The following is a 20289-nucleotide window of genomic DNA, read 5'->3' on the forward strand; positions in this document are numbered from 1 at the left end:
AGAAAAAATGAGCAGATGGAGAGAACACGTAAAGGAATTGTTAAACATTGAGAATGAAAGTAATGCAAGTATAAGTGGCTGGGGAATGGCTGGTAGAAGGAGTGATGTGAAGAGATAGGAAGAAATCAGTAGGATGGAAGTTGTGGAAACAATGAAGAAAGTAAAAATGCAGAAAGCCCCGGGAATTGATGGAATGTGTGGTGAAATGTTGAAGCATGGGGGAGTGATAGTAGTAGAATGGATGTGGAAGATGTGCAGGCTGGTCTGGGAGGAAGGCAGAGTCCCGGAGGATTGGAAGCCAGGTATAATTATTCCCTTGTACAAAGGGAAAGGGGAAAAAGAAGTGTGTGGTAATCATAGGGGCATTTGTCTTCTTAGTGTAATAGGAAAAGTATATGGTAGGATACTTATTGACAGAGTTAGGGAAATAACAGAGGAATTAGTTGGAGAAGAACAGGGAGGTTCTAGGAAGGAAAGAGGTTGTGCAGATCAGATACTCATTCTTAAATCTTTAGTGGAAAAGTTTCTTGAGAAGGGAAAGAAGTTGTATCCAGCCCTCATGGATTTGGAGAGGGTATATGACAGGGTGGATAGATAAGGATTGTGGAAAGTATTAAGAATATATGGAGTAGATGGGAAGTTGTTCAATGCTGTGAAGAGTCTGTATGAGGGTGCAAAAGTTGCAGTGCGTTTGGAACTGAGTGAATTTTTCTACTTGAAGGTTGGATTGAAACAGGGATGTGTCATGTCTCCATGGTTGTTCAATCTGTATATGGATGGGGTTATAAAAGAGATACAAGGTAGGGCAGTGGATGTTGGAGCTGCCCTAATGAGAGAGGGCAGTGTTTGGAAACTCCCTGTACTGTTGTTTGCAGATAATACTGTTGTAAAGTGATGATCAAGGGAAGCTGCAAGGCTTGGTAGATGAGTTTGGGAAAGTGTGTAAGAAATGGAATCTAAAGGTGAATGTAGGGAGGGGTAAAGTTATGGTCTTCGAGAGAAGTCAGTGAATGTACAGTGAGGCTGGATGAGGAGGAAATGGAAAATGTGAATGCGCTTAAGTACTTGGGTACTGTGATAAGTAAGGATGGAAGTTTGGAGGGTGAAGTACTTGAAAGGGTACAACAAGGAAGAAAGGTTGCTAGTTCCTTGAAAGCAGTGATTTGAAACAGGGAAGTAAGCATGGAAATGAAAAAATTACATGACAGTATTGTGATACCAACTCGAAAGTATGGAAGTGAAGTTTGGACCATGTTGGAGTGACACAAGTCAATAGTGAGAGCAGTGGAAACGAATTTTTTGAGAGGAGCCTGTGGAGTCACATGGAGAGACAGACTGTCAAATAAGGATGTAAAGGAGCATTGTGGTGTGGATGTGGATGTGATAGGAAGCGTTAGGAGAAGCACACTGAGGTCGATTGGCCATGTGGAGAGAATGGAGAGTGAGAGACTGACGAGAAGAGTGTATGTGAGTGACTTTGAGGAGGGGAGAGGGAGAGGGAGGCAAAGGATGAAATGGAGGGATGAAGTGGAGAGGTATATGAGAGACTGGGGTGTCAACCGGGAGCAGGGCAGTGAAATCGCTGGGGAGAGGGCGACATGGAGGCGATTTGTTTGTGGCCACCCCTAACAGGATTAGGGCGTCTGACGATATATATATATATATATATATATATATATATATATATATATATATATATATATATATATATATATATATATATCCCATTGGAGCCCAGTGTCCAGAGTACTGGACAGAACTGGGAATTTTCAGATCTTAATAAAGTAGGGAACCCCCGGGTAGGGACCTATGAGCTTCGCGACTATGAGCTGATAGGCGGAGGGCGGTACGCTTAGTATCCTCCCTGTGCAATGCCTCGCCCAGCAACTCTGGGATCCAATGTTTTATATATAGATAGATAGATAGATAGATAGATATAGATATAGATATAGATACATAGATAGATAAATAGATAGACAGATAGATAGATAGAGAGATGTAGATGGATAGATATATAGATGTGTGTGTGTGTGTGTGTGTGTGTGTGTGTCTGAATATATATATATATATATATATATATATATATATATATATATATATATATATATATATATATATTTATAGATAGATAGATAGATAGATAGATAGATGTAGATGGATAGATATAGATGTGTGTGTGTAATGGAGCCTCTGTGGTACAGTGGTAAAGTGTGCGTTTTTGCACACTGAAGAACGAGGGTTCGCGCCCCGCCAGGGTATACTTTGGTAGCGTTCTTCTGGCCACGTACTGCGTTAGCGGACACAAGGGGTGCTGTGGTTGAACTAGTGTCGCATACTATAAAGTATGCTTGCACCCAGTTGGCTTGTGCAGGCTGATTACACTTTGTTCACAGACTACATGCACATCCAATTCCATTCCAGCACTATAATTACACTTACAAGCAATTCTCACCCTACATACAAACTCTACCAGACAGCCTAAGCCACTAGGTAGAGGTTCATTGGCTGTATCGTCCCCACTTCAGTCGGGATAGGCCGGTCCTACAGTGGACACTCAAACGGCTGGTGAGATGAGATTAGATATATATATATATATATATATATATATATATATATATATATATATATATATATATATATATATATATATATATATATCATCAGCCATTACAAGTCAACTGCTGAACAAAGGCCTCCCCCAACCTTCTCCACGAATTCCTTGACTGAGCCAATCTTTGCTACTTTTTCCCTGCAAATTTCTCTGTCTCATCTCTCAACCTCCTGTCTGATCTTTTTCTGCTACGCTTACAATATCCTGATGTCCAGCCCGTCAGCCTCTTGCCCCATCGGTTACCTCTCATTCCTGCTACTTGGCCTGCCCACCTCCATTTGTGTTCTTTAAAACTTCTATAATGTCTTTGACTTTAGCCTGCTCTCTCACCCACGTTGATCTTTTCCTGTCTCCTAAAGATATTCCCAACACTGACCTTTCCATTGCTCTCTGAAAACGGATTAATTTATTTTCCATCGATTTTGTCCGTTTCCACGTCTCACAACCATACGTCATGGCCGGACTTATACATTCGTTACACACTTTTCGTTTCATACAAACTGGCAAGCTATCTATCTATCTCTGTCTATTGCCAGACGCCATAATCCCGTAAAGGGTGGCCATTTGACACTGAGTTATTAGTTTTACGGGGAGGGGCACTAACCCTCCACCAACCCACTTGTTGACACGTAGGGAGCACGTATGGTTTGGTTATATGTTTAGCTACTTTTCATCATTTCTCTATGTTTACCGAAAGCTTTCCTTCCAGTTGTAATGCGTCTTTTAATTTCGCTATCATGATCTTTTAATTTTAGTATTTGTCCCAAGTAATTTACCCCTTGACTTGTTCAAGAAGTTCTACGCTTTGGCTTTTCTGGATTAAACATTGCTTTAGTTTTACTTAGAATCATCTTTAGCCCTACTTTGAGACTTTCTTTTTTCAGGTCATTTAAAATTTCTTGCAATGTCTCTGCTGTTTCTGAGATTAGGACAATGTCATCTGCAAATTTTAAATGATTTAGCTTTTCTTCATCTATGATCACTCCTTTGTTTTCCCAGTCTAGCTTTCCGAAAATACTATATAGGTATGCTGTAAATAATTTTGGAGACACTGTTCTGTATCTCCCTGACGAACGCCCTTCTGAACCTTAAGTTTTTCCGAGTCCTTATGTAATTTAACTGTAGAAGTTCCCTCTTTATATATGTTTTCGAGCAGTTATACAATGTTCTCATTCACTCCATGTTCTCGCAATGAATTTATAATTGCTATGTCCTCCACTGGATCGAAAGCCTTTTCGTAATTAACATAAGCTAAGCATAGTGGTTTATTATATTCTGTAGTTTTCTCAGTTAGCTGATTCATTGTGTGTAGATGATCAGTAGTCGAATATCCGCTTCGGAATCCTGTCTGTTCATGAGCTTGGTTTTCCTCCAAATTTCTTGTTATTCTGTTCGAAAGGTCTTTAATGAAGAGTTTGTAAATGACTGATAATAACATAATGGGTCGATAATTACTAAGATCTTTTAGTCACGTTCTTTTAATGTAAAATAACTATTGTTTTACAGCATGTTTTGGGAATTTTCCTCTTTTACTGTATATACACTGAGTAAATAAGTGAGCAAGCCTGTTTTGTACTTCTACTCCTGCATCCAGCAGTAAATCTGCTGTTATTCCATCTTCTCTCGTAGCCTTCCCTCTTTTCATATTTTTAAAGGAAATATAAGCAACGTTGGGTCTGGTTAGTGCTTGGATGGGTGACCGCCTGGGAACACCAGATGCTGTTGGCATAACGTTCTCCCTACGTGTCAAGTGGGGTTGGTGGAGGATTAGTGCCCCTCCCTGTAAAACAGTTAACTCTAAGCCCTTGGCCACCCCGTTTGGGATACATGGCGTCTGGCAATGAATGAATGAACGAATTTACTTCGTCTGGTTTTACCTCAGGTACTTCAGTTGTGTCAACTGAAATGTTAGCAAATGGTACTGCTGGCTTTTATGCATACAGTTCTTTGTAAAATTCTTCAACTCTCTTCACCATCTTATTTCTAAATTTCATGACTTCACCGTTTTTGTTTCAGTGATGTAATTTATTGTTTTCCTAGTGCCATTTTACTTCGGACTTGCTTCAGACTTTTTCCTTTTTTGGTCGTTTCTTTGATCTGATCCATGTTTCTCTTTCTTTTTTCTTCTCTTTGTCTCATGTTGATAAGCTTATACAAATTCCTCTCGTTCTGTTTCATCTTTCTTTGTTTTTACTTTTTATTTCCTTTCTTCGTTTTCATAAGCTCCATTGTCTTTCCTGCATACTTCTTGGCTTTGGTTGTATTACGTCCTACTGCCTTCGATGATTCTTTTAGTACTTTTGTTAGAGTGTCATTCAGTTCATCAGTGTCACATTCAGCATTACTTTGAGCCTGAAATCTGGTCTTTATTTCCAACTAAAAGGCTGCTTTGTTTTCGTTTACTTTTATTAAGCATATCTTTTTATCGTTAATCATCTTATATTATTCACTTCTGAACTTGAATCTGGCTGTGCAACCAACCATAGATGGTCACTTCCCATATTTACCTTGTTGATAACTCTGACGTTTGTGGACATTTGCGATCATGTTATTCTTATCTGCTATAATGAAGTCGATTTCATTATTTGTTTCTCCATTTGCTCTTCTCCAGGTCCACTTTCTCCCTGTTCTTTTGTGGAAGAATGTGTTTATTATTTTCATGTTATAAATCTCAGCAAAGTTTACCACCATTTCTCCTCTTTCATTCCTTTCTTCCACTCCAAATTATCCCTTACACGCTTCTTCATTTTTTGATTTCCAAACTTGTTAATTGAAGTCTCCCTTTAGTATAGTATATGTGGTCTTTTCTTCTTCCATAATCTGGGAGATGTCTTCACAGAATGTTTCTATTACTTCATTTGAGCTTTGACAAGATGGTGCATATACTTGTATTAGTTTCATGGTATATTTTTTGCAGTCCAGCTACAACCAGTGTTGCTTTGTCAGATACACTGCTGAATTTAACACTTTTATTTCTGTTAATTAGAAATCCTACACAACTAACTCTCATTTTGCCTTCTTTTTTAATATAAAATAGGTGGCCACTGTCTTCGAGCTGAATTACTTTTTTATTCTTTTCTGTGGGTCTCACTCAGACCTACAATATCGCAACTAATGTTTTCCAGTTCAGTCTTTAAATTATCAAGTTTGTAATCTTCTGCGAGGCTTCTTATATTGAATGCATATATCTTCATGGAATTCAATTTGTTTAGTATCCCGGTCTCTAACTTGCCAACACAGTGCCCACTCACTTTCGGTGGCATACTGCCCATAAGCACAAGAGACAGTGCGGTTCGACCTTTATTAGACGATGATCCAACAGGAACGCCCATCAAATCATTTGCAATAGAACTCATTTTTTGTTGGGAGGATTGTGGCAAATAATCTCACCTCCCTGCCACATAGTTTCTGGTGAGATGTAATTTTTGTGCCACCATATTTATTATATTTGCCGGAGCCCTATATATCTACAAGGGGTCCCATGGTCCGTGCTGTCTAAGACGGTACTTTGTATATCTGCAAGGCCTTCCCCTAGGGACATATATATATATATATATATATATATATATATATATATATATATATATATATATATATATATATATAACAGAGGTCACATGTCTATCTATCTATAGTCAGACGCCTTAATCCCATCAGGGGTGGTCACAAAGAAACCGCCTCCATGTCGCCCTGCTCCCTGCCATTTCTTATCCTCCACAAAACTTACATCCCTCTCTCATATACCTCTCTACTCCATCCCTCCATCTCTTGCTCTGTCTCCCCCTATCCTCTCCCCCCCTCCACCACACCCACACACTCTCCTAGTTAGTCTCTTGCTCTTCATTCTCACCACATGGCCAAACTACCTCGATGTATTTCTTCTAATGCTGTGTCACATATTATAATTCAGCAAGGACCAATAGAGGTCATGTATAATAATTCAATAATGCACCTCTTACCCATTATCCCTCAGTGTAATCACACTCTTGTTCTGTTTAAATTCTTTTTGGAACTACTGAGCCTGGATCATTATCAAGCTACCTGACAAATCCATTTCATCCGACAAATAAAACCATTTCACCATCATTTAATTATCCTCAGTACTCATACAGTCTTATAGTTTTTTCCTAATATTCATTTGCATCTTCAAATTACTGGCTGCATAGAATTCCAGTTTTTTCTTTGCTTCTTCCTCTCATAAGCAATTGACGAACCAGTACCATATGTTATGCAACTTCTGCACGGGAACATCACGGTCCAGGTTTTTTTCAACAGTTCTACCATATACAGCTTAATTGTTTGTGTTTTTAGCATAAGAAGTATATTTTACTGCATTGAATCCCCCCAGATAGGTATTAATACATCATTGTGGCCATTCAGATGAGTGAAAATAAACGTGAAAATATTAGTGGCTAGTGCTGTGCGTCACTGGGTTGCTACGCATGTTACTATGGTAACGGTGTGCCTGACACCAACTGGTTTCCGCGTGCAAACTATCCCAAAACGAAATACCGAAACGAAATAACGCTTATACACTCCCTACTTACGTATAAAGTGTCTCATTAAATACCAATGATGAAAGCCTTTTGCACTGACTGTGGTAATAAGTATTGTTATGCATTGTAGTCTGGGCTCCGAATTCTCGGGTCTAGATACGGTGCGGGCCTTGGGTTCTTTATCCACGATCGGGTTAGCGTGAACAGACAAGGAATGGGAAGTCCAAACACAGACCGGGCAAAGACACACGAATATCAACACAAGGTGGATTACACTATAATACACACTACAATCGTGACCAAACCTACTTGTTACCAAATATTAAGTAGACACGGCATGATATGTCTCACACTAATTATCTCCGCCCAATTCAAACGGAGTGTTGACCAACACAAAGAGATATATCTTCCCTTACACAGAATAATTTCAGATTACAATATACATAATTCATATAGTATGCCAGGTGTGTCCTGTTCCTGTATATATACAACACTTCCAGTACAGTCTACTCCAGTATACACAGCGCAGGACAGGGACGGGAGTATCTTCTCATTCCATAGCCATTCACGTGACATACAGAACCAAGGTAAAGAGAGACACCAGGTATAGACACGCGCAGCTTTTCTGAGGGGTCAGGGGTGAAGTGATTTCAGCTGTGTGTATGGCTGGGAGGGGTGTGGGGGGAGAGAGAGAGAGAGAGAGAGAGAGAGAGAGAGAGAGAGAGGTGTTGGGATCAGGAGAACGGGAGACCAACCTCGACACTTCCACACCTTACCTCGTCCCTTTGTGTGATACGTTCCCTCCTATTCGCTGAAAATGAAAGCAATAAATTGTTTCTTCACTAGAGTATAATGGATTGATGAATAAAACAGAGCAATAGGATTTTTGTATATTTTACAAGTCTTTCCATCTTTTTCTTTGTACTTTTGGAGCTTTTGCAATTTCTTTGTTTAGTATTCTTATCCTAAAATACACCCAACATTTAACAAAGTAATATTTCACTTCACATCCTTTCACCGCGCATGCACGCATAATTTTCTACTGTAAAATGCATCAGTCTCACATGCTTCACTCCCGTCACTGTTCATAGAAAATGGAGCTCGGCGCAGGTAGGCAGCCAGGGAGAGAATGAGCGCGGGTGAGCCACTGAACCTGGGTCCTTGGACGCTGATGACATATTGCGCACCCCCCTACCAGTTTTGGCCCGGCCCTGACCATACTTGGTGTCTCTCTTTACCTTGGACAGAACCATATCCTAGCTATAACATCCGCGTGACATGAACGAGATCTGGGCTATTGTATGTGATGTTCGCATGACATGGGACGGAGGAATATACCACTTATTACCTATTTGCGTGACAGGGACGAAAGACACTGTCGTTACAGAGTACTCTTACGTGGGCCAATAACAGAGTAAACCCGTGGTGTATACACTCAGTGTGTGCGAAAGAAGACTGGGAAGCGGGGGGTGGGAGTATACGAGAACACAGGGGCATGGACACAATGCTGATACCTTGAGTGAGTCTGTCGTGTATTGCACTGAGGGGAGTCACACTGAGGAAACAAACGAGGCCTCCTGCCTCATACTGACACTAGCTGTTAACGTGAGTTTTCCCCTGGGGTTGTGATTTCACTTGTATGGCAAGGGAAGGGGAGGCGCAGCACTGGGGGACACTGGGGGGTGTCTGCTTTACTTAGGAACAAATATCAATACCATCAGGGGATGGGACAACAACCTTAGAGTCTTTCTACTCACGGGTACAGGTGGGGAAGGGCACTGATGTGGCAGGGAGGCCGACTATACTGGAAGTCTCAGGTGGCAGCTGGGTGTAGGGGGGTGGGCTGCCAGGAGTGTGCTCTCGGTGTTGGTCACTGTCAGGATCACTACAGGCCCCATGGGTGCTGATGGGCGGAGTGGTGGGTGGCCCTCTCTCTGTAGGGGCCCTGGGTGCGGTGTGGCCCTCAGGACTGGAGCCGACTAGGGCCAAGAGATGCGCAGCTCAGTGCCAGCCCTTCGTCTTGGTAGAAGTCCTGTGGAGGACCTGGTTAGGCCTGGGCCAAGGGTCTGCTGCAGGTCAGACAGCACCCTTCTGGAGCCGCGGTCCTGTCTGAAAGGGGCAACTGTCAGGGGTTGGCTGCAGCTGCCTGCGTCAGGAGTGGCTGTACGGCTGCAGTGGGCTGCGGGGGTGGCTCGTCTGCTCTGGGGGCTGCGGGTTCGACTGGGGGAGGAGCCGCCAGGGGTGACCGGGGGGAGTCCGACAGGGCCTGTGGGTGGAGCTGTAGAGACAGGACACCTGGCCTCGGGTTCGTCCCACCCTGGCTGGTCTCTGGCAGGGTAACTGTAGGGGAGCAGTTCCCTTTCTCTTGGGGAGAGAGGCGGGATGAGGGGCACCTTGCTCTGCCACGAGAGGGGCGGGTGGAGCAAGAGGCGTTGCCCTTAGGTACAGTCCAGTCCGGAGATGATGCGAGGGGGAGTCCCAGTGGGCACTCCTGGCTACTGCTGCAGCTCCGGTGGAGTCTGCTCCTCTGCTGTCGAGACTGGGGTACCTGTCCCTGTGACGCCGGTAGAGTGAGGCCCGGTGGGTACTCCTGGGTACTGCCACAGCTACGGTGGAGTCTGTCCTTCAGCCGTCAGGGCTGGGGCATTTGTCCTGGGGACGCTGGAAAGGGGAGGCCCGATGGGCACTCTTGGCTACCGCCGCAGCTCCGGTGGAGTCTGTCCTTCGGCCGTCAGGACGGAGGCACCTGGCCTGGGGATGATGGGAGGGGGAGGCATGGTGGGCACTCCTGGCTACTGCCGCAGCTCCAGTGGAGTATGTCCTCCTTGCCTTGTGGCTGAGGCAGCTTGGGGAACGACCGGTGGTCGGTCCCACCTGGATAGCTCAGATGGAGTCTATCCCAGGACCCGGCTCCCTCCTGAGGAGATCCAGCGAAGGTTGTCTGGGTGACGTTCCAATGTGCTGGCTCCTGAAGGTGGGTGGGAGAGGGTGGAGAACCGGTGGTCACTCCACCTACAGTAAATCCGGTGGATATTACTGTGCCGCTGCTCCTCTGGGGTATAACAAGACTGGAGGCTCCAGTGGAGTCCTCTCCTCTTGTGAAGGCTGATCCAGTGGATACTGCATCTGAGGGCTTGCTTGGGACTTGGTTGTTGCAAGTCCCACCCCAATTCTGGCGAGTGCTTCCTCCGCCAGAGTGTAGTGCACTTGGACTGCTCACTGCCCGGTGTTCTGGCTGTGTGAAAGAAGGACGTCAGGTCACAGGGGACATAAGTCATTCCTGCCTGGAAGGCCAGGCAGGTAAAAAGCCTCCCCATCATCTCCTTGTGGGGTGGGGGTCACCTCCCTGTACCCTCTCCCCTTTGGGTGGTGGTGTCGGGTTCGCTCTGCCGGGTGGGTATATTTCACTTATGAATTCACTGGAGTGGTGATAAAGTACATAAAAGCAAACTTGATTAAAAGAATGAGAGAGTTGATGAAAAATGTCCTATTCCTAAGAACCGATATTGGTGGTTAGGAATGGTTAATTGTGAGAATTCGTATTCACAGACAAAATATATTGATAATGCTGGCTCATCAAGTTACATGGCGTAAGTATGAGAGAAAAGGCCATCTGGTTCAGAAAGGAGAGTAGCAGTATAGGTAAACATTGCTAATTCAGTCACTCCAGTCTTTCTAGGGGTTATTATTCGGGTATTAGGTAAAAAAGTTAGTGTAAACTTTTGGCTTCTGAACCACTGATATTTATGCCCATAATTATACTGCTTTATTTGATTATCGAGGGGTTTCGTCATTATGGTAGTATGGTGGACCAATTAACTACCATCAAGGAGGTTTGACTGTATTGGAATAGACTGATGTTTTTGTTTGACACCACCACTGACACTAGCCATAGCTAGGATTAGGTGTAGGTAAAATGAGTGAAGCATCAGGCAAGATACTGGAAGCAAACTCCTAAACATACACTGTGAGCTATTCAAGGGATCACGCACTACATTCAACACTGTCTGTGGCCGCCTGGTAATCTAGACCTGAGAGCATGCCAATTTTAACTGACCTCTTGTAATTTTTTCCAGAACAAAAGAGACGCCAGACCATCCGATGGTGGAAAATTGGTGTTGTGTGCGTGTATCTATCTATCTATCTACTGTACCACCAGTCGAACAGGCGGCACTCCCAAGGTGGATGGAAAGCTGATGACAGGGAGAGTTGAAGCTCCGGTATCACCAGCCCTCAGCCCTAAGGACTAGCTTCTGACCACCCCCTTTGTGGAAGGGGTGTGGTGGGGGTGTGGTGTGGTGGTGGGGTGGGGTGGGGTGGTTTGGGGGTAGGGGTGGTTGGGGGTAAGGGTAGGGTGGGGGTGGAGGGGGGTAGGGGATAGAGTGGAGGATGGTGCGGATGGGGGTGGGGCTGGGTGGAGAGGTGGGGGCGTGTGTGGGTGGGGTAGGGGATTGGGGTGGGGGTGGGGGCATGGAGTGTGTGTGGGAAAGAAGATTTGGGGGGTGGGGCATGGGGTGTATGTGGGGGAGGGGGTTTGGGGGGTAGGGGCATGGGGTGTGTGTGGGGGAGGGGGGTTGGTGGAGGGTAGGGGATGGAAGGATACAGGGTTGGAGAGCAGGGGGTAGGGGGTGGGAGTGGTAGGGGTGGGGGTGGTATGGGGGATGGAGGTGGTAGGGGGGATGGGGGTGGTGGGGGTGGGGTTGTTATGGGGGGATGGTTTAGGGGTGGGGATGGGTGGGTGGGAGGTTGTGTGGGGATGGGGTTGGGATGGTGGGGGTGGGGGTGTGTGGGTGTGGTGGTAGTGGGGTGGGGGAGTTGGTGGAGGCATGACCACATAATTATGTGGACACCCGTCATTTTGGCCCTGATACCTCGGACAGCATATGCGGACACCCGTGTCTTAGGGGTTAAGGGGTTAATGACCTAGAGCAGCTTGTACAGCACCCTACCTGAATCTCTGACTGCCTTGAAATGAATTTAACATAAGACCTCTTCCTTCCAATTAATCCTTCTGGTTACGCTGTTGATCTTTTCTCTCCTTTGGGCTTCTCCAATCACAACCTTTTCACCTTAACCTGTTATATTGCTCCAGTAAGACTGTAGAACCTCCCAAGAAGTGGCAGCTTTGGCATTTTGCAGCTGTTGGCTGGGAGGCCCTCAAGTGGTACTTCGTTTATTATCCCTGGAATGATTATTGTTTCAATGACCGAGAGCCATCTGACTGTGCCATTAAGGCATTATTCTCGTGCATTATGGACATTATTCTCGTGGGGATGGAAACATGCATTCTTTTCTCTTATCTTGTTACCAATGCAAAAAAATAAAAGCTCGTTTTAATTACGCTTGTTCTGATGCTGTCCATAACAAGGAAAGGGCCAACCCACCCCTGAATCTCATCTATTTTATTTATCTGTCGGGAATCATGCTAAGTCTCGTCTTTGCAATGCTAACAATAATGTTACTTGCACTGCTCTGAACTCTCCAACTAAAATTCTTCCCTTTCCTTCCGGCACCTTTCCAAAAACCTCTAACAACTTTATCTCATCCTTCTCTCCACTTTTTCGCTCTGATCACTCTGTAGCTCTTCCTTCTACCAATAACGCAGAACTCTTTGCTCAGACTTTCTTCTCTAATTCCACCTTAAATGATTCTGGTGCTGTTCCTTATCACTTTCCCCCTCCAACTTCTTCATGGCTTCAATTGTTGAATTTTCTGCCATCGCTGGCCTAACTACAAACAAGGCATATGGGTCTGATGGGGTCCCTCCTGTTGTCCTCAAGAGCTGTGTTTCTGTGCATACACCCTGCCAAGGATAACTCTTTCACATTTGTCTGTCATCTGTACCTTTCCTTCTTGCTGAAAGCTTTCTTTCATTCAGCCTGTCCCAAAGAAGGATGACCATTCCCAGCCTGCCAACTATCACCCATTTGCTTTAACATCCTGCATTTCAAGATGTTTTGAATCTACCGTATTCTTTAAAAATATATTTTAAAACACGTTTCCTATCACAACCTTCTTTCCAATCAACAGTATGGGTTCTGCCAGGGAAGCTTCACTGGTGATCTAACTCACCTTTAAAATTCTTGGTCATCCTTGTTTTAGGTCTTTGGCGAAACATTTGCCATTGCAATTAATTCTCAAAGGCTTTCGAGTCTGGCATAATTTTTTAATTTCCAAACTGCTTTCTTAGGCTTTATATCCATCTATCTGTGCCTTCATCTCTAGCTTCCTTTTTGGGTATTCTGGAGTAGCTCTTGTAGACAGCCACCGTTCTTCTCCTAGAGCAATCAATGGTGGTGTTTCTTAGGGCTTTGTCCTATCACCAACTCTCTTCCTTCTATTCATCAATGACCTTCTAAGCTGTACATCTAACCCTGTCCACGCTTACGCTTATGATTCAACCCTTCACGTTTCCATTTGCTTTTCACAGCTTTGATCTCAGCAGTTACCAAAAAAAAAAAAAAAAAAAAAAAATAAGGGGTGAGGCTATGTCACACCCCATGTCTGTCTTGGTTCATGTATACGATTTGGGTAAAAGTATTTTTGTGTGTGTGTGTGCTCCCAAATCACAGTTCAAGCAACTTTCAACCCATCAGAATCTTCCACGGGAGTATCCTCTAAATTTTTACATTATCCAACTCAATCCTCCATCATCTTTAAACATACTTGGGTTTTCATTCTCTTCATATTTATCTTGGAAGATCTGCTTCCAAGAGATTAGGTGTGCTAAGCCGACTCCATGCCTTCTTTGCCCCTAAGCAGTTGTTGACTTTATACACGGATTGTGTTCATTGCTGTGTTGAGTACAACTCTCGTGTGTGAAAAGGCTTCCCAAATACAGCTCTTCTCAACAAGGTGGAGTTAAAGGCTTTTCGTCTTATTAACTCTGCTCCTCTTACTGGCTTCCTCTCTTTTTCCCGCACTGTTGCATCTGTATCTTTTTTCTGTCGCTACTTCAATGCTTCCTGTTCCTCTGAATTGTCTGCTTGCATCCCTCCACTACTATGGCAGGCGAGTAGCACCCATGTAGCAGCAAACTCTCATCCCCCTTCTATCCAACTCTCTAATGCAAGTATTAATCGTTACTTTCAGTTTTTCATGTATGCAACAGATCATCTCTGGAATATCTTCCTCCGTCTTTATTTCATACTGCCTATGATCTCCAGTCTTTCAAATACAGTGTGTCCAGTCATCTTGAACTGAACCGATCTTGAATTTGGCTCTTTATCTATTTTTTTCTTTGTTTTTCCTTCCAGCCTTTGGTTCCCTCTTCGTTGCATTAAAAAAAAAAAAAACATGTATAGGACGGGAGAACACCATACAAATGAAGGGTGCTAATGACGGCTGCATCCAGTCCCCCTACTTTGAAAATCTCGCGACTTAAATCAATTGTCTGGATATAGCAAGGTGGTAATAATAATACTGGAAAAATACAGAAGTGTGGGGAGGAGGGTGGAAAACGGGAGGAAAACTGGTTTGCTATTAGGACATGTTGGACATCAACAGGGCGTGAAATAAATATGACCGAGAGATACAAAGATAAAGCGGTGGTGGTGTGGTCAAGGGCTCATTTTCACAAGACCCCAGGGGATTGTGTGTGAACTAGGCACTTCTGCCAGGCACTTCTAAAGATCTTTTGTTGAGGAAATGTTGTAGGATTGTTTAGGTTATGAACATGAGGTGCATAAGGTCAAAAAGTGTACTGCAATAGTGAAAGCTGTTTTAGTGTATTGTAAGGGCACATTGGAATGCTTGTGAGGTATAATTTGTGTTGTTTCTAAAGCAGGGAACAGTGATGGCGACATTTTAGTCTGACCACATAAGTAGAAGTATACACATAAACTCTGCATTGGGGAACCCAGTGATCAGGCTTGAAATACTGTTTTGTTTTGTTTTTTTCTTATTTTACATATCAGAACAGAGGAAGGAAAAAAAAATAATAATCCATATACCGGATTACAGGTGTCCTCCATTCATAAAAAATCTGTAACGGTCCGACTTAACAGCCATAGGCTGAAGTTTGGGGGAAACCACTCTGGGGAAGCGAGTTCCAAAGAGATGCAGTATAGATAAAAGAATTCTGATAGGCAGAGGTTTTGCAAAATGGACGTGTGACAGTCTAGTCATGAGCTCTATGAGATTCCCATGTAGCACGAGGGAAGGCATCGAGAGGTGGCACAATGGATGCAGCTTCATCTGAGCATTTGCCGTAGAGGTATCTGTAAAATAATGCAACGGAGGCAAAATTTCTTTGTTACTTGTAGGGGAGGTGGTTCATGACAGAATAGATAGGAAAGGTATGTGGAAGGTATTAAGAATATATGGAGTGGAGGGGAAATTGTTGAGTGCTGTGAAGAGTATGTACGAGGGAGCTAGGGCTACGGTGCGAGTGGATGGTGAGCTGAGTGAGTTCTTTGATCTCAATGTGGGACTGAAACAGGGGTGTGTAATGTCTCCATGGCTGTCTAATATATATATGGATGGGGTTGTAAAGGAGGTACAAGGTAGGGCAGTGGATGTGGGGGTGGCCCTAATGAATGAGGGTGAGATTTGGAAGCTTCCGGTGTTGCTGTTTGCTGATGATACAGTATTGTTGAGTGTAGATGAATGGGAGTTGCAAGGTTTGGTGAATGAATTTGGGACAGTGTGTGAGTGTAGCCTATACACTGTATATACACTGTATATGGCTAGTGAGGGAGTGATCGCCCTCTACCTACACAGATCAAAAGCCCTCGGGAGCAGGGGGGTGGTTGCTTTCTCAGGCAGAGGAACTCCTTGAGAGTGAAATGGCTGGGAAGCATGCCGGCACGTGACTGGCTACAGCATAGCTGGGTCTTTCGGGTGTGGGCAATCAGGCAAGGTAGCTGCCTACTGCGACTGCAACACAATGGCGAGGTGTTCAGGAAGTTAGCCAAAGAAACCTTGATGGACTCTGAAAGAACAGTAATGGCCCCCAGTCCCGTGCAGCCCTTAAATGGGCAGGGGGTGCTAAGAATCTCACGGTTGCCTCAGTTACAATCTAATTCCTTTGTCAATGCAAAAAATACAATTAAAATTGGTAACTGGAATGTGAGAACGCTAAATCATGACGGTAAAATCGATGATTTAGTGAAGGTTTTTCAAAATTACGGACTTGATATTTGTGCTCTGACAGAAACTAGATTAACTGGAGTCGATAAGTTGGATTTGGAGGATGGTATACGTTTATTGATATCTGGTCGACAGGACGGAATGCATTATCAGGGAGTAGGATTGTTGCTGGGTTGTAAGGCAAATAAGGCTTTATGTGAGTGGGATCCTATAGATGAGCGATTGCTATACGCACGGTTTAAATCAAATCATGGCAACATCAGTCTGTTTGTGTGTTATGCACCTACTAATGATGCACTCGATGAAAGGAAAGACACATTTTATGAAAAGTTGCAAGAAGGAGTAGGAAGGGTACCTAGACATGATGTTTTGATCTGCGTTGGAGACTTTAATGCAGTAATGGGCTGTTCAAATGAGGGATTTGAGGCATGTATGGGTAAAGATGGGACTTGGTAGTAGGATGAGTGAAAACGGAGTGAGGTTTGGAAGCTTCTGTCTAGCAAATGACTTAGTCATCGGGGGCACACTCTTTCAGCATTGCAATATACACAAGACAACTTGGGTGTCGCCGTGGAAAATATAAAAATCAGATTGATCACATCGCTATCAGTAGGAGGCATAGAAGTTCTCTGCTAGATGTTCATGTTAAACGGGGGAGCGGATATTGGTAGTGACCATCAACTCAGCATTGAAAAAATAAGGTTTAAACTTAAAAATCAGAAGAAGGAAAAATCTGGTGTTGGTAGATACGATATTGTTAAGCTTAGAAGGGAAGGAGAAGAAAAGGAGGAATTCAGATTAGAATGCAGAAATAGGTTTTTGGTGTTGGAAACGTTGGAAGAGGGGGAGAGAAGTGTAGATGAGATGTGGGAGGATGTGAACAAAGTTTTGCATGAAACTGCTGAATGTACGATTGGAAGGAGACATAGATTCAGGAGAAAGAAATGGATATCAGAGGAAACGTGGGATATGATAAAAAAGAGAGGTGAGGCTAAATTGAGGAGTGAGATGCAATGCGTTGATGAACGAGAGATTGAATTAGCAAGAGCTGCGTACTGGAGTTTGAATTCAAGTAAGAAGGTTAGCTAGGAGAGATAAAAGAAGATGTGTGGATGAAAAGGTTGCAGAGACTGAAATCCTAATAAACAAAAATGATGGACAGAGTCAAAGAATAGCATATGAATCGATTAGAGAACTGAGTGGTAATGCAGGTAAACGCAAGGAAATACCAATTAGAGACAGGGAAGGAAATTTATTGACCAAAGATGGAGATATTAAAAATAGATGGAAAGAGCATTTTTGAGACAGTTCTTAATAGACCAATACCACCAGAAGAGGATATACCGTCTGCTCAGGAAGATTTAAATATAGAAACAGGAGAGTTGAGGCTTGCAGAAGTGGAGAAAGCAGTAAAACAGTTAAAGAATAATAAGGCACCAGAGGATATGGTTTATTTCAGGAAATGTTTAAAGTGGAGGGGGATAGATTAATAATGATCTTGACCAAGCTATTCAATAAGATATGGGTGACGGGGTTACTACCATCAGTTTGGAAGAATGGTGTAATTGTTAAAGTTCCGAAGAAGGGAGACCTGAGTGAATGTGGTAATTGGAGGGGAATCTCTTTGTCACCGATAGCTTTGAAAGTTTTCAGTAGAGTGTTGTTAAATAGGTTGGAGCCGGTGGTTGAGAGTATTCTGAGGGATGAACAGGCTGGTTTTAGAAAGGGACGTGGTTGCAATGATCAGATCTTTATAGTTAGGCATTTGATGCAGCAAGTTAATGAAATGAGAGTACCGTTAAGTCTTTGTTTTGTTGATTTTGAAAAGGCTTTTGATAGTGTTTCGAGAGAGTCTATGGGGAAGATCATGAGACATTATGGAATACCAGAGGAGTTTGTGAGGGTCATTATGAACATGCATGAGGACACATTTGTAAAGTGATGGTTGATGGTTGTCTGAGTGATTCGTTTGAAGTCAAGTCCGGAGTAATTCAAGGTGGTGTTCTATCGCCTTTACTATTTATATTGGTCATTGATTACATTATGAAACGTGTTGGAACAGAAACCGGTGCAGGTATACTTTGGGGAGAGAACGGGAAACTTTTGGATTTAGATTATGCAGATGATATAGTTTTGATTTGTGATGGGCCAGAAGAGATGCAGAGAGTGTTGGACTGTTTGGTGAGTGAAGGTCGCAAGGTGGGTTTGGTTATTAATTGTGGAAAAACTGAAATAATCAATATGAATATGGAAAATGCGCAGGAATGTGTAATTGGAGGTATGGTTGTAAAGCAAGTTGATAGGTTTAAATATTTAGGTACTTATTTATCCAAGGATGGTTCTTTGAACTTTGAATTCGAGGAAAGGTTAAAGAAGGCTAATCAGGGAATGGGAATGCTTAAAAATATTTGGAATAATAACAATTTCTCTGTGAATACAAAAATCAAACTTTATAAGGTAATGGTTAGGAGTATCTTAATTTATGGACACGAGTCTTGGTACAGCACAGTGACTATGGAAAATAAATTCTTGGTGTTTGAAAATAAAGCACTTAGAAGAAAATTAGGAGTTAAGTGGTGGGAAAGGATACCAAATAGTAGAATTAGAGAAATAACAGGAGTGCAGCCGATCGATGAATATGTTAGATTCTCACGATGGAAGTGGCTAGGACATGTGTATAGGAGACAGGGAATAGTACGAGGTACACCAGGGTGGGTGGCACCTGGTAGGAGAGGTAGAGGAAGGCCAAAAGAGACGTGGGTGAGGACAATGAGACGGGAAGCTGGAGATGAGTGTTGGGGAGATCTTGAGGAGGTAGCACAAGATAGGATGTGGTGGTGTGAGTTCATCGAGGCCCTATGCATCCCCGAGGGTGCCACAGGAAATGATTGATTGATTGTGTAGGAGGAGGAAGCTGAAAGTTAATGTAAACACAAGTAAAGTTATGGTGTTTGAGAGGAATGAAGTCACAGAGTGTGCAGTGAGGTTGGATGGTGAGGATATGGAGAATGTGAGTGCATTCAAGTACTTGGGTAGTGTGATGAGTAAGGATGGAACTTTGGGGGATGAAGTACGTGAAAGGGTACAGCAGGGAAGGAAGGTTGTTGGCACACTGAAAGCAGTGATGAGAAATAGGGAGGTGAGTATGGAAGTTAAGAAGTCACTGCATGATGGTATTGTGATCCCTACCCTGACGTATGGAAGCGAGGCGTGGACCTTGCAAGAGGGGAACAAGTCAAGAGTGAGAGCAGTGGAAATGAGTTACTTGAAAGGAGCATGTGGAGTGACGTGGAGGGACAGGTTGACGAATGAAGAAGTGAAGGAACGTTGTGGGGTAGATGTGGATGTGGTTGAAAAGATTAGGAGAAATACACTGAGGTGGTTTGGACATGTGGAGAGGATGGAGAATGAAAGACTGACTAAGAGGGTGTATGTAGGTGAGGTGGAGGGAGGGAGAGGGAGGGGTAGACCGAGGATGAGGTGGAGGGATGGAGTTGAGAGGTATATGAGGGAGGGGGGGGGTGAGTTGGGGGGAGGGGAGTCAAATGGTGGGTGACAGAGTGACTTGGAGGCGTTTTGTCTGCGGCCACCCTTTGCGGGATTAGGGCGTCGGGCTATAGATAGATAGATAGATAGTTATTAATCATTTGAACAGCTTCGTTCTGAATTTTATCCCGTTGTTTTAGTGCAACCTCTCCACATCCATTCCACAAGGCTGCACAATATTCGAGCTGAGAGGGCACATGACTTGCAAATTATAGCCAACTGCTTGTCAAGGAAGAAGTTACTTCTTGTTGCTCATTTCTTTTTTTTTTTCTTTTTTTTGTTAGTATTTTCTTTTAAATAACTAAATTTACGTCTTTTGTAATATTTTTCTCCCCTATTATGTGCTTATTACACTGACTTTTGTCCCTTTATATACAATAAATCCATGCTAAGATAATAGTATCACAATAGAAAACAAAATAGAGGAAATGAATGTGATTTTAAACAAGCATAATTAAAATATTTTAGTTTTCATCCTTTTTTCCATAAAGGTATGTACCCAAACATAACCCTTTCTGTGTATTATTTAGAGGAGGGGGAATCCCT

At 43.4% G+C, this 20289-nt stretch overlaps 1 protein-coding gene across 1 annotated transcript in view; it reads left to right on the forward strand.

Annotated features, from left to right (window-relative positions):
• The window catches only part of LOC145413230 (multidrug resistance-associated protein 1-like), a 682216-nt gene that overhangs the window by 251240 nt on the left and 410687 nt on the right, over positions 1-20289 (forward strand). The window lies entirely within an intron of this gene.

The sequence above is a fragment of the Coenobita brevimanus genome, chromosome 95, assembly GCF_032717465.1.
Source record: "Coenobita brevimanus isolate Jiangsu-jjx chromosome 95, ASM3271746v2, whole genome shotgun sequence".
Classification (NCBI taxonomy): Eukaryota; Metazoa; Arthropoda; class Malacostraca; order Decapoda; family Coenobitidae; genus Coenobita; species Coenobita brevimanus.